Below are 13,726 nucleotides of genomic sequence, written 5' to 3'. Positions count from 1 at the left end.
TGCCCCTTGGCTTGAGTCGACCGTACACGCATAGTAGCGCTTACTGCGCACTTGCATTGTATGGGGAGACTGACCCGGTGACGTCACGGCGCGCGCGTCGAGCGGCGCTCACGGCGTCCCCGGGCTGGGATGCTTACTTAATGGCCGACAGGCCATTGGATAAGCAGCGTTGGTCGGTCCATCGGCGGTCCGATGGCACGGCTGTGATAGCCCAGGACGGGGTCGGCTGCAAATTGGGGCTCTCCCTGGGCGCAGTTCACGCTACCTGCTAGTCCACGCATTACCATGCATCTGTCATCCTCATGGATACCCTTCCTAGATGACTCAATACTGGATTCACCAGTATTTTTGGACCTGTGTTCTTATGCGCCCCTGGTAATTCCCCACTGTGCTGCCTTGTCCATGTCCGCTGTCCGGCAGATCTGGTGTCATTGCACTGGGATTTTATTCCATCTGGCCTGGTTGCAATCCTTACAATTCCCTATCGTGGTAAGTCCCCTATTAAAAATTGTTTCCTTCATCAACCATCTCTGGGTATTCCTCTCCCTCCTTCCCCGTCTTTCCTTTCCCCCCCCCCCCTTCCCTCCGTCCCTGTCCTCCCTTGTCCACTCTAGCTTTCTTCCTATGCCCCCTCATTCTCCCTCCTCTCCCCCTTTCCCCCCCTCCCCCTGTTTCCTTTTCCCCCCCCTTTTTCTTTTTCTTTTCCTCTGTTTTTCCCCGTCCCCCCCCCCCTTTTTTGCCTCTTCCCTCCCTTCCCCTTTTTCCCTCCCTTCCCCTTTTTTCCCCCCCTCCCCCCCACCTCCCCCCTTTTCCCTCTCTGCTCTTTCTTTTCTCCCCCCTTTTTCCCCCTCCTCACACCCCTTCCTGCCCCTCCCCCACCCAGCCCATTGACCTTATGGGGTTGAATACTCTCTTATATACATACATATCCTTATATTGTTTATTTACACCCAGAATTTCACGATCAACCATCCCCTTGTCCGCCACGGGGGGACCCCCCATAGGCCGCCTGGTACCGCGCATTATCAATTAACTCATTCGGTAAGCAACTATCAATGTTTTTTATCAATTATTATTGTATTGCTGATTTTTGTTACATATCCTCATTGCATTATTCTTTAGATTGGCTGTCCTGACGAAGCGGCAACCCCGCGAAACTAGTCGACGTTGACCAATCAATGAATTGTACAATTATTTGTTTTGCAAATATTTTTATTCAATAAACTTCTTTATATCATTATGTTTTATGTATATTTACCAGTACCGCGATAGTCCCCCCCAAAACCATTGAGTGGGTGGCTCCGGGTCTAGCTTCAGCTACTAGTCCTTTGCCCCTTACTCTCCCGCATTTTCTAGTATAAATTGGGATGATGGTACACTTTTATTCAATTTATCATTTTATACATGAGGCCATACTCCCCATTTTTGTGCATAATATTGGGTGGATAACACACCCGTTTCTCTTTTCCCCTGAGTGCCTCTAACTTGCTATTTATTTTAATTACCATCTAATATATCCTAGTCTGCTTGGTGATCCTATTATTGACATTGTTTGCATGCGTGATTGGTTAATAGACATCCTCGGCATTGTATGAGTAGATGTCATTTGTCCAAAATAATGTATTAATTTAATATATGCTTGTATATTAATTGTATGTACCCCATGAATGGCTTGGAATTCTCTCATTAGGGTGGTATTACCTAATAACCATTAACCCTTACCTAAGGTCTTTGTACCATTGCGGATAGGTTACCCTCCTACCGTATAGGAACTATTATGTGTCACTACACTCTCAGTTCCAGCAACCTTAGGCTCTTCCTTTATTCCCTACTGATTTGGAAATTTCAATCTCACTGGGGTACCCTTATATTGGTAAACCCTTCCATATAATTATCTTTTTTCTCTTGCTACTTGTCTCAATATATATACTCCTCTTCTTCTTTACTATTCTACAGGCATTATTAATTTACACTCACATTCCCTCGTCCTAATTTTGGGTCCGATATTCACCTTACTTTACATTTATATTTATTTTCTTTATATATTGACACAGCACTTCATTATGTCCCATTTTCCTTTCCCTTTACGTATTAATTTTTCACTCCTCACCAGTTTAATTTTATTTTAGCTGCAATATTGTGCAGCTTCTTTTCACCATCTTTTTGGTAATATGCACTCGGGTCTAGGGCTCTGTGGCACCTTTATTGGTGGCCGGGGATGTCCCTATCACACCAGATTATATTTATTAATCACACACTTTACTCTCCCACACCTCACCCCCGAGTTTTCATCATCTTTTATATGTTTGCTTCTTATATGTGTATTTTCTTTTTTGCTCTGTTTAAGTGATCTATTTTCTCCTGCCTTGTGTTGTTTTTTGGCTACTAGCTAGGCAACAATGTCTCAGACCAACACCATTAGCATTCTAATTGTGGGACTTACACCCCCACTTGTTATTATTAATCCCCTCTGATCTTATCAATATTATTTAATTCTTAATGTCCTTTTGTATTTCCATTACCCTCTGAGTCCTTTGATGCGGTCCTGGCTGCCTACACCTCCCACCCACGGCGGACTTGTGTCTCCCCTGGTAGGGGTGACACTATGTCTCACCCCCTCTTGTTCCTTCTCAGCTTGGGGCTCCCTGCCCCTTGGCTTGAGTCGACCGTACACGCATAGTAGCGCTTACTGCGCACTTGCATTGTATGGGGAGACTGACCCGGTGACGTCACGGCGCGCGCGTCGAGCGGCGCTCACGGCGTCCCCGGGCTGGGATGCTTACTTAATGGCCGACAGGCCATTGGATAAGCAGCGTTGGTCGGTCCATCGGCGGTCCGATGGCACGGCTGTGATAGCCCAGGACGGGGTCGGCTGCAAATTGGGGCTCTCCCTGGGCGCAGTTCACGCTACCTGCTAGTCCACGCATTACCATGCATCTGTCATCCTCATGGATACCCTTCCTAGATGACTCAATACTGGATTCACCAGTATTTTTGGACCTGTGTTCTTATGCGCCCCTGGTAATTCCCCACTGTGCTGCCTTGTCCATGTCCGCTGTCCGGCAGATCTGGTGTCATTGCACTGGGATTTTATTCCATCTGGCCTGGTTGCAATCCTTACAATTCCCTATCGTGGTAAGTCCCCTATTAAAAATTGTTTCCTTCATCAACCATCTCTGGGTATTCCTCTCCCTCCTTCCCCGTCTTTCCTTCCCCCCCCCCCCCCCCTTCCCTCCGTCCCTGTCCTCCCTTGTCCACTCTAGCTTTCTTCCTATGCCCCCTCATTCTCCCTCCTCTCCCCCTTTCCCCCCCTCCCCCTGTTTCCTTTTCCCCCCCCTTTTTCTTTTTCTTTTGCTCTGTTTTTCCCCGTCCCCCCCCCCTTTTTTTGCCTCTTCCCTCCCTTCCCCTTTTTCCCTCCCTTCCCCTTTTTTCCCCCCCTCCCCCCCACCTCCCCCCTTTTCCCTCTCTGCTCTTTCTTTTCTCCCCCCTTTTTCCCCTTCCTCACACCCCTTCCTGCCCCTCCCCCACCCAGCCCATTGACCTTATGGGGTTGAATACTCTCTTATATACATACATATCCTTATATTGTTTATTTACACCCAGAATTTCACGATCAACCATCCCCTTGTCCGCCACGGGGGGACCCCCCATAGGCCGCCTGGTACCGCGCATTATCAATTAACTCATTCGGTAAGCAACTATCAATGTTTTTTATCAATTATTATTGTATTGCTGATTTTTGTTACATATCCTCATTGCATTATTCTTTAGATTGGCTGTCCTGACGAAGCGGCAACCCCGCGAAACTAGTCGACGTTGACCAATCAATGAATTGTACAATTATTTGTTTTGCAAATATTTTTATTCAATAAACTTCTTTATATCATTATGTTTTATGTATATTTACCAGTACCGCGATAGTCCCCCCCAAAACCATTGAGTGGGTGGCTCCGGGTCTAGCTTCAGCTACTAGTCCTTTGCCCCTTACTCTCCCGCATTTTTTAATACACAGTTCATTTATAGGACTTTAACCCAGGGTTAGCACCATCCCAGTCTGGCTATCTGGCAGCTTCCAGCCAACGTGCAGCACTTCAAACAGGTGCGTATCTCCAGCTCCTACTCACACACCATCACACCTAATACTGCTTCCTGTTTTAAGTGCTGCTTCCTGTGGCTCTTAACCCTGTGAAGATGGGAGTTTCTGTAGTCAGCAGTGGATGCCCTTTTCCCACCCAAATATCACTTCAGGGCCTCCGAAATTCCAGGTTCTAAATACCTCTCTACTAACACAGAGAGGTCTGTGAGTCAGTGCTCTCCTTAACATGGCTATTCTGGGACTTTCTCACCCATCTCGGTTGACCCCTGAATACTCACACACTTCCTTTAACTACTTGCCGACCAGCCACTGTCTCTATACGACGGCAGGTTGGCTCACCTGCGTAAATCGCCGAAGCTGTATGGCGGATGCTTTAAGGGATATAGGGGGCACACGCGCCTACCATAATATTAAAAATGCCATAAATCTATTCCCTATTTTGTTAAGGGTTTAACTTTTGTGTATTATTGACATTTTTTTTTAACACAAATATGTAGAAGAATACATATTGGCCTAAACTGATGAATATATTTGTTTTTTTCTTAACATTATTTTGGGGATATTTATTATAGCAAAAAGTAAAAAATATATATTTTTTCAAAATTGTCAGGCTTTTTTTGTTTATAGCACAAAAAAATAAAAAATACGTAGCGGTGATCAAATACCAACAAAAGAAAGCTCTATTTGTGGGGAAAAAAAGGACAATCCAAATACAGGTGGTACATGGCACCCGTCCAGGACCCAACCTGTACATACCCCCCCTCTGCCTCAACGTGGAGGTGTTGGAGGCACCATTTGACATCATACAATGCACTCGGGAGAGGGCATCAGCATTTTGATATTTTCCTTTCCGGGTCTGTGCTCTACCACAAAAATGAACTCCCGGAGAGAAAAAAATAAAAAAATTGCGACCCTGGCATTGGTCTGCTTGTTTTGTCTCATCCAGGTCAATGAGGCATGGTGTGAAACCAGGCAGAACCTCCTAATTAGCAGAAAGTACCATAGAGAGTGTATAGCTAATTTGATGGTGAGACACTCCCACTCCACCACAGCATAGTTGTTCTTCACAGTCGCCAGCTTTCTACTTAGGAAAAGTATGGGTGTTCTTCCCAAAACTTTTTTACTAGAGAGAAGAAGCAAAAACTGAAATGCCTGCTTTTAAAAAAGGCTAAAATGCTCTGGGAATAGAAAGTCTGCAAATGAGAATCCAGCATCACATAGGGCCAAGGCTGGAACTTAGCTGTATCATGTTGGTTCTCTCATCTCTTGCCTTTATTTCTTTGTATGGGAAGGAGCAGTAGCATAACATCCTCAGAAAGAAAAACTGGAAAAGGAAAGCTGAAGCAAAAGTTAGAACCTATTAAGAAGATGGTGGCAACATAAGCATTGGCCCTGGGTAAACTAAGTGAAATAGTGAGTTACAATGATAGCAGTAAATCATTGCTTGAATCCACTAGGTCAATGACAATTTGGGGTGTTTGCGGCAAATTCAAAAATCCGCGGAACACCTATTAAAAGTCTATGGGAGAAATCTAAAGTGCTAATTGTAAAGGTTATTATGCAAGTTATTGTCATAAAAAGTGTTTGGGGACCTGGGTGCTGCCCCAGGCACCCGACGAAAGACACGCCGCCAGCCTGACAGATCGCCAGCCCGTCATTCGCTGGGTGCCTCCAGTGGAGGCAGGATCGTGTGCGTCATATCCTCACTGAAGATCATCGCTGGAGATCATCGCTGGATACTGAGAATGGATTACATCGCTGGAGATCGAGAGTGGATTACATCGCTGGAATCTTTTTTTTGTTTTTACATTTTTTTATTTTTAATAAAGGATTTGTCCCAAGGCGTCTCCTGTCGTTTTTAACATTTTGACACTTTTTTGGTGAAATGATAGGGTACCCCCTTACCAATTTACATGGGGGGCAGGATCTGGGGGTCCCCTTTCTTAAAGGGGGCTTCCAGATTCCAATAAGCCCCACGCCCGCAGACCCCCACAACCACCGGGCAAGAGTTGTGGGGAGGAGGCCCTTGTTCCCATCAACATGGAGACATCCTCCCCATGTTGAGGACATGTGGCCTGGTATGGTTCAGGAGGGGGCGCTCTCTTGTTCCCCCTCTTTTTCTGCGGCCTGCCAGGTTGCGTGCTCGGATAAGGGTCTAGTATGGATTTTTGGGGGGCAACTCCACGCCATTTTTTTTTATTGGCGCAGGGTTCCCCTTAATATCCATACCAGACCTGAAGGACCTGGAAATGGAATTTGGGGGGGACCCCCACGCATTTTTATTTTTCAATTACTTTCAGTGACTTTTATCTGTATTGCCGGGACCTGACAATTCATTATAGCCGGAGTAGTTTTAAATTACTTTTTTACTTTAGAAATTTCATTTTGTGCAGAGAATGTTATAAACACGGGAAACTTGCGCTACTTTACAGGCATACTATAGACACCCCCAGAAACGAAATTTTAAGGAATATTTCATTTTATTGTTTCACTTTTAGCATTATTAGAATCACTGCTCCTGAAAAAAACTTTTTTTGCATTGATACATGTCCTCTGTGGCAGGACCCAGGTACCCAAACACTTTTTATGACAATAACTTGCATAGTAACCTTTAAAATTAGCACTTTTGATTTTTCATGTACGTGTCCTATAGACATTAACAGTGTTTGCGTGTTCGAACAAATTATTTGGCTGTTCACATGTTCTGCTGCAAACCGAACCAGGGGGTGTTCAGCTCATCCCTACAGTTATGGTGTTGGTGATGTACTTTTCTGTCAATATTTTCCATTCATGTTATAGTGTCAAAACATGATGTAGTCGGAAAGTTTATCTCTCAGCCCTTACTTTCTTGTATTTCAGCATATATGCTGTACTGATGCTTTGATTTTCAGCTCCATCATGTCAAGTCGACTCAGCAGACCATCAACCAACTGCATGGTCTAGGGTTCAGGTTCCATCTTGTACTGATAAGATGCACTCTAATCTATGAGTGCATCCTGAGCTTTTGGCTACAAACTGCGGTTTAACAGATTGGCAAGGATGCCACCTAGGCTTCTATCCTCACTTTCCCTGTGTTCTACCAGGGGCTTAGGGTGATTGTAGCTGGATAAACACACTTATTGCGGGAGCATTTGGGTGCTGTCAGTTGTCCTATTTGCGTCTGAGTTGTAATTTTTGGGGCAGGCTTTGGTGGCTTGTCCCCTTGAGAAGAGTCAGGGCCCTGTCCTGGAAATTTGAATGTTATTGTTTTTAATCTTTATAAGTTTTCATATTACACAAATCAATACAAATATTACAATATCTTGCATAACCCATACCCACCCAATCATCGTTTTTATATATATATAGATCTGATCTTATCCATTTACATACCCACTAATTATTTGCTAAAACTCTCCTAGTAATTTATCACACACATAAATGCATTCCTACTCTCCTATTTCCCTACATCCTAACATAACGACTACACAACAACAACACAACACCTCTACATATAAGTTGATATTAGTGTAGAGCAGGGATATGCAATTAGCGGACCTCCAGCTGTTGCAAAACTACAAGTCCCATCATGCCTCTTGTTCTGGGTATCATGCTTGTGGCTGTCAGAGTCTTGCTATGCCTCATGGGATTTGTAGTTCTGCAACAGCTGGAGGTCCGCTAATTGCATATCCCTGGTGTAGAGGATATGCTGTCAGAGGAGAGGAGACAGACTGTGTGTTTCTACAAAGTAGAAACAGCAATCTGTCATCTCTCCTAGTTAGTCCCATCCCCACACCCTTGATCGCCCCTAGTGTTAACCCTCTCCCTGCCAGTGACATGTATACAGTAATCAGTGCATTTTTATAACACTGATCGTTCTATAAATGTCAATGGTCCCCAAAATGTGTCAAAAGTGTCCGATCTATCTGCCGCAATGTTGCAGTCATGATAAAAATCACAGATCACTGCCATTACTAATAAACAAAAATCATAATAAAATGCCATAAATCTATCCCCTCTTTTGTAGACGCTAAAACATTTGTGCAAACCAACAAATTTTGTTTGGGTACAGCGTTGCACGACTGTGCAATTGTAAGTTAAAGCGACACAGTGCCAAATCACAAAAACAGGCTTGGTCAGGAAGGTAGTAAATCCTTCCGGGGCTGAAGTGGATAAGGAAACTAAATTATATTATGAAATAATATCAGACCCTTAATGTAAATCAGAGTATGACTGATTAATTAATATTAATTAGCCAGGCGTATTGGGTAACCCGCCATGCAGCGGTGCACCCTCTGGCGGCTCTTAAAGGGCCGATGTACGGGTATGTGATTTTGCACACCCGTGCCACTTTGCCAAAGTATATCGGTGTGAGCCGATCAGCAAGTGGTTTCTGGTCAGCCTTTTATTTCTACAGGTTATTTCTTCCATTAGACGGAGCTTGTCAACCGTTCGTAGCCACTGTGAGATAGTAGGTATTAAACGTTTTCCCCAGTATAGTGGAATCAAAGATTTACAAGCGTTTAACAAATATGGGGTCATAGGCATCTTGTATTGCTCTGTTGTTTTATTTGTACAATGAAGTTAAAACATTAATGGTTTGGGTTTAATTAATCGGCCCAGTGTTAGAGAGATCACCTTCGCCACTTCTTCCCAAAATGGCCAGATTTTAGGGCAGAACCACCATTTTGGCCCATGTGTAGCTCGCTCTCCACACTCCCTCCAACACAGGGGCAAGGCCGAGTCAGACATTGCATGTAATTTTACTGGTATATAATGCTATTGAGATAAAAGTTTAAAGTTTACCTCCGTCATTCTACTAGAGATGGCGGGCATATAAGAAAATGGTATAATCTTATCTTTTTGTTTATCTGTAAGTGTAATTTGCAAAGCTTTTCCCCACTAACCTATATAATCTGGTTACCCAGGGTATTGCAGATTCATCAAAGATTTGAGAAAAAGAGAAATACAATGTTGTGGTTGATTTCTATATTGAATAAATGCTTCAATAGGATTCAGTTCTTTAATGAATGAATGGGCTGCGGGAGATTCTGAATACGTTTAGACAACTGTATGTATCTCCATTGGTCCATAAATGTTAGCTGATCTAATCCACATAAGGACTTAATTGGCTTACTTTTTGAGTCTTTTAATGCTTGGTGTAATAGCGGTGTTACCTCTGGGAACCATGATTTAAAGCCCTTATGAAGTACTCCCGGCCTAAAATATTCATGTTTCAGCAAGGGCATTAGTGGGGAATTGTATTCCCAACCATATCGAGTATGTAGGGAGTCCCATGTTGCCAGGGTTGATTTAGTCAAGGGAGATATTGTGGTTGCCAGCCTTCTCAAATGTTGTGGTATCCATGGCACTACTTATAATGCAGACAAGTCATGACAAATCGCTGGACGCAAAACATATCGTCACGGTGACGGGACTACAAACACGGACTGCCTCCCTGTGCGTCTCTCCTCCTCCAACTTTCCATTGGTCTTCACCTGATGCTTCTACGCAGACGAGTGATGTCATTGCCAGAAGCCACAATCACACACCAACCCCCAGGCTCCCCAGTATCATCTACCTAAAGAGTAGTAAGAGAGAAAGAGAGAGAATTAACAGAGAGAAGAAGCTCCCGAGAGATACTCGGGAGGGCCAAGAAGAATAGCCACCCAAAGAGATAGACTCCCGGTGGGGGGTGTGAATAGAGGGATAGGAGGGAAGGAGTGTCGGTGGGGGGGTCGGTGGGGGGGGACCCGCGAGCATGGATCCGCTCGTCCATCAGACCTGTCCCCATACACCCCGGGTCCATAAATCTGTATCCTCACTGTCAGGGGGAGAAAATTTGTCCCGAGGTTCTAAGTTGGGTTCCTAAGGTTTTGTCCTTCATCTGAGTAGGTGTATATGTTCCACAACTGCCAGGTTTGTTTGTACGATTCCTGTCTATCCTGGTCTGTAAGAATCAGGTCCTCCATCCTATTAATATCATCTACCTTCTGTAGCCACATCGCTACAATCGGTGGGTTTGGGGACTTCCAGCAAATGGGGATGCATGCTTTGGCTGCATCCAGAAGGTGTCGGATGATCGACTTTTTGTAAAAAAGCGGGGATGTCATTGGCGTGTAACAGGAGATATGCAGGGTCGTCAGGGATCTGTCGGTCTGTGAACTGTTGTGAGATCCTCCTGACTTCCGTCCAGAAGGATCTCAACCGCGGGCAGGACCAGAAAATATGGAGTAGTGTGCCTGTCTCGTTTTGGCATCGCCAGCAGGAGTCTCATGTCGTCCGGAACAGTTTGCTAAGTAGGGCTGGAGTTCGGTACCATCGGGTCATAAGCTTGTAGTTTGTCTCCTGGACTTTAGTGCAGATAGAGGATTTGTGCGCAAATGTCAGTATTTGTTGTTTTTTCTTGACAGAGAATGTGTGATGCAGTTCGTGTTCCCATTTGGCAATGCAGGGGATTTGATATCCCTCTGCCGGCATGATCAGTGTATTATATGTAATGGACAAGGCGTGTGGAAGGGCGTCCGTCCCTGAGCATAGCTCCTCTAGTGGCGTAAGAGCGTGGTTTCCCCCGGGAGGGGGCGACATGGAATGCAGGAAATGATTGAGTTGACTGGCCCTCAAAAAATCCAACTGATAGCGGCCTTCTGGGTCTACCAGCTCTGCAGGCGTTTTCCAATGACCTGCATCGCTAAAATGAGAGGCATGAAATATGCCAGCTTCTCTCGGAATCTCACGTCTCGCATGCCTGGCTCAAATTGTGGGTTGCCCAGCACTGGATGTAAAGGTGAGACTCCCGGCGGGAACTTTGCCTTAGATCGTAGTCTGGCGCAGATCTTGACCGTAGTTCCTATTAGTGGATGAGTTTGAACAGACCTGTGTAGTGCCGATGAGCACCACGGTGCCCTCTGCAGCGGGGCCGCGCTCTGAGCTTGTTCCAAATGTGGCCACAATTTTGTGCTCCCATGCCGGCACCAATCAATGAGACGGTTCAGGTGTGCTGCATGGTAGTATGCACGAACGTCAGACATAGCCAGTCCGCCGTGTATTTTGGGCAAGGACAGTAATGATCTGTTTATTCTAGGGTGTTTTCCAGCCCAAAGGAAGGTTTTGAACATGGTCTGAACCTGCCTGAAGTAGTCTGACGGTATTTGTATGGGGAGGGCCTGAAGGAGGTACGTGAATTTGGGCAATATGGACATCTTTAAGATGTTGCACCTTCCGAACCAGGAATGGAGACTGGTGGTCCACTGGTCCAATAATTTCTGGACAGTTTTTAGAAGTGGTGGGAAATTTAGCTTAAAAATTTGGGAAAGGGACCGGGGTAGTCGTGTGCCTAAGTAGTTCAGAGCTGTGTCAGTCCACTGCAATCCAAAACTACTGCGGAGTCGTTCCAAGTGTGGGCTTGAGATTCCCACTCCCATCGCCATCGACTTGCCCATGTTAATTTTCAAATTGGACAGTTGTCCATATATCTCAAACTCCCGCATTAGGCCAGGAAGAGATGTTGCTGGGTTTGTCAGGGAGAAGAGCAGGTCATCCGCGTAGGCAGAGACCCTATATTCTCCATCTCCCACCCTGATCCCCGAGATGTCTGGGTTCCTTCGTATGTGTCGCAGGAAGGGTTCCAGGGTGAGCGCAAACAATAGGGGCGACAAGGGGCATCCCTGCCGCGTCCCATTGTTAATCGAGAATGTCTCAGACAACACCCCATTAGCCCTGACTCTGGCAGTCGGGCCTGTGTAAGTGGCCGAGATCCAGTTCATCATTTTGTGACCCAGCCCTATGTGTCTCAGTGTATCGAACATGAACTGCCATTTGACGCGATCGGACGCCTTCTCGGCGTCTGTGCTCACAAAGAAGCAGGGCGTCTTCGTGACGTTCGCTGTATGTAGAAAGTTCAAGACCTTGGCAGTGTTGTCCCTAGCCTCTCTGGCAGGGACAAACCCTACCTGGTCAAGGTGGATGAGACTCGGCAGGTGCTGTTGAATTCTGGTCGCGATAATTTTAGTAAAGAGCTTGAGGTCGACGTTCAGCAGCGAGATAGGGCGGTAGCTACCGCACTGGCTTGGGTCTTTCCCTTCTTTAGAGATGACTGCTATCTGTGCTTGTAATGTCGACCCGTGCAGCTTCGCCCCCGTACTGAGGTTGTTACGACTAGGGAGACTAGGTGAGGGCCCAGGGAAGGGAGGAGTGTCTTGTAGTACGTAATGGTCAGACCATCCGGGCCAGGGGCTTTGCCCTTTTTGGTGCTGCCCAGGGCTGACTGGAGTTCAAGCAGGGTAATGGGTTCGTCTAACAAATCGCTAGCGTCTGAGGGCAGGGCCGGCATATCCGAGGAGGTCAGGTAGTCTCGTGAGAGGTCTGCGTCGGGGTCTAGGGGTGTGGGGGGTAGATTGTATAGGGTATGGTAGAAGTCTCTAAACTCCCGGGAAATCGATTGTGGGACCGATACCTTCTGTCCCTCTCTAGACATAATGTGGGGGATGTAAGACGCGCTATGTTGTGTGCGCAGCGACCTGGCTAACATTCTCCCACATTTGTTTCCAGACTCATAGACTTTGCGTCTGCAAATTTGGATAGCCGCCTTGGCTTTATATGTGAGTACGTCAGTGACCTGCCTCGTTGGTGTCTGCTTGTGTTGTGATTCTAAGATCTGTAGTTTGGACAATAGGGATGTCATTTGTATTGTCTTTAGCTTCTTCTTTCTGGCTCCATGTTTGATAAGGATGCCGCGCACAACCGCCTTATGGGCCTCCCATACTACCTCCGATCCACTGTCTGGGGTTGTGTTGGTAGTGAGGTACTGTCCCACCTCCTTTTTTTTAAATTCTTTATTTATTTCAAGCATTGCTTTACAGGGTTATACATTGTGGTTCAACCACTTATATAAACTATATCATCAAATTATTGGAGAGATGGTAAGGAAAAGATAAGTACCCTACCATTCCCCCTCCCGCTTCCATCCCTTTTCGGCAATACTTCTTCTCCTTTCCTTCTTTTTCCTTTCTCATTTCTCTCCTTTTTTTTTTTCTCTTGCATCCCTACCCTCTCCCACCCCCATTCCTTTCCCAAAAAATAAATAAATAAATAGATAAATCAAAAAACGGGATAAAAAAAAAAAAAAAAAAAAAAAAATAATAATAATTCTGCTGGCTATTCCCCGCTCCCCCTCCCCAACCCCTCCCTGTACCTCTCATATGGGGCCCACATCGATTGATATCTCTCATCTTGATCTTTCAGTGTCAAAATTAGGTTTTCCATTTGTTGGATTTCTGCCACTTTTGCGAGCCATTGTGCTCTTGATGGAGACATCTCCTGCTTCCACAAGACTGGGATACATGCTCTTGCAGCTATGATAAGGTGTCTTAACAGCGAGTTTTGATATTGTTCCATTGTTATTGGAATATCTAATAGTAAAACCGCCGATGGTTTGTCCGTCAGATTAAATCCTGTAATTTTATCAATTATTTCTATTACCATTTGCCAGAATTCCTGTATTTTTCTACACTCCCACCAGATATGCACTAGTGTCCCTTTCGCTTCCTTACATCTCCAGCAGACTTCTGACGTCTCTGGGTATATTCGATGTAGCACCGCTGGTGTTCTGTACCATCTTGTTAATATTTTGTAGCCTCCCTCCTCATATTT

The sequence above is a fragment of the Rana temporaria genome, chromosome 9 (genome assembly GCF_905171775.1).
Source record: "Rana temporaria chromosome 9, aRanTem1.1, whole genome shotgun sequence".
NCBI lineage: Eukaryota > Metazoa > Chordata > Amphibia > Anura > Ranidae > Rana > Rana temporaria.
The sequence above is the reverse complement of the archived record's forward strand: the minus strand, read 5'-3'. Positions refer to the sequence as shown.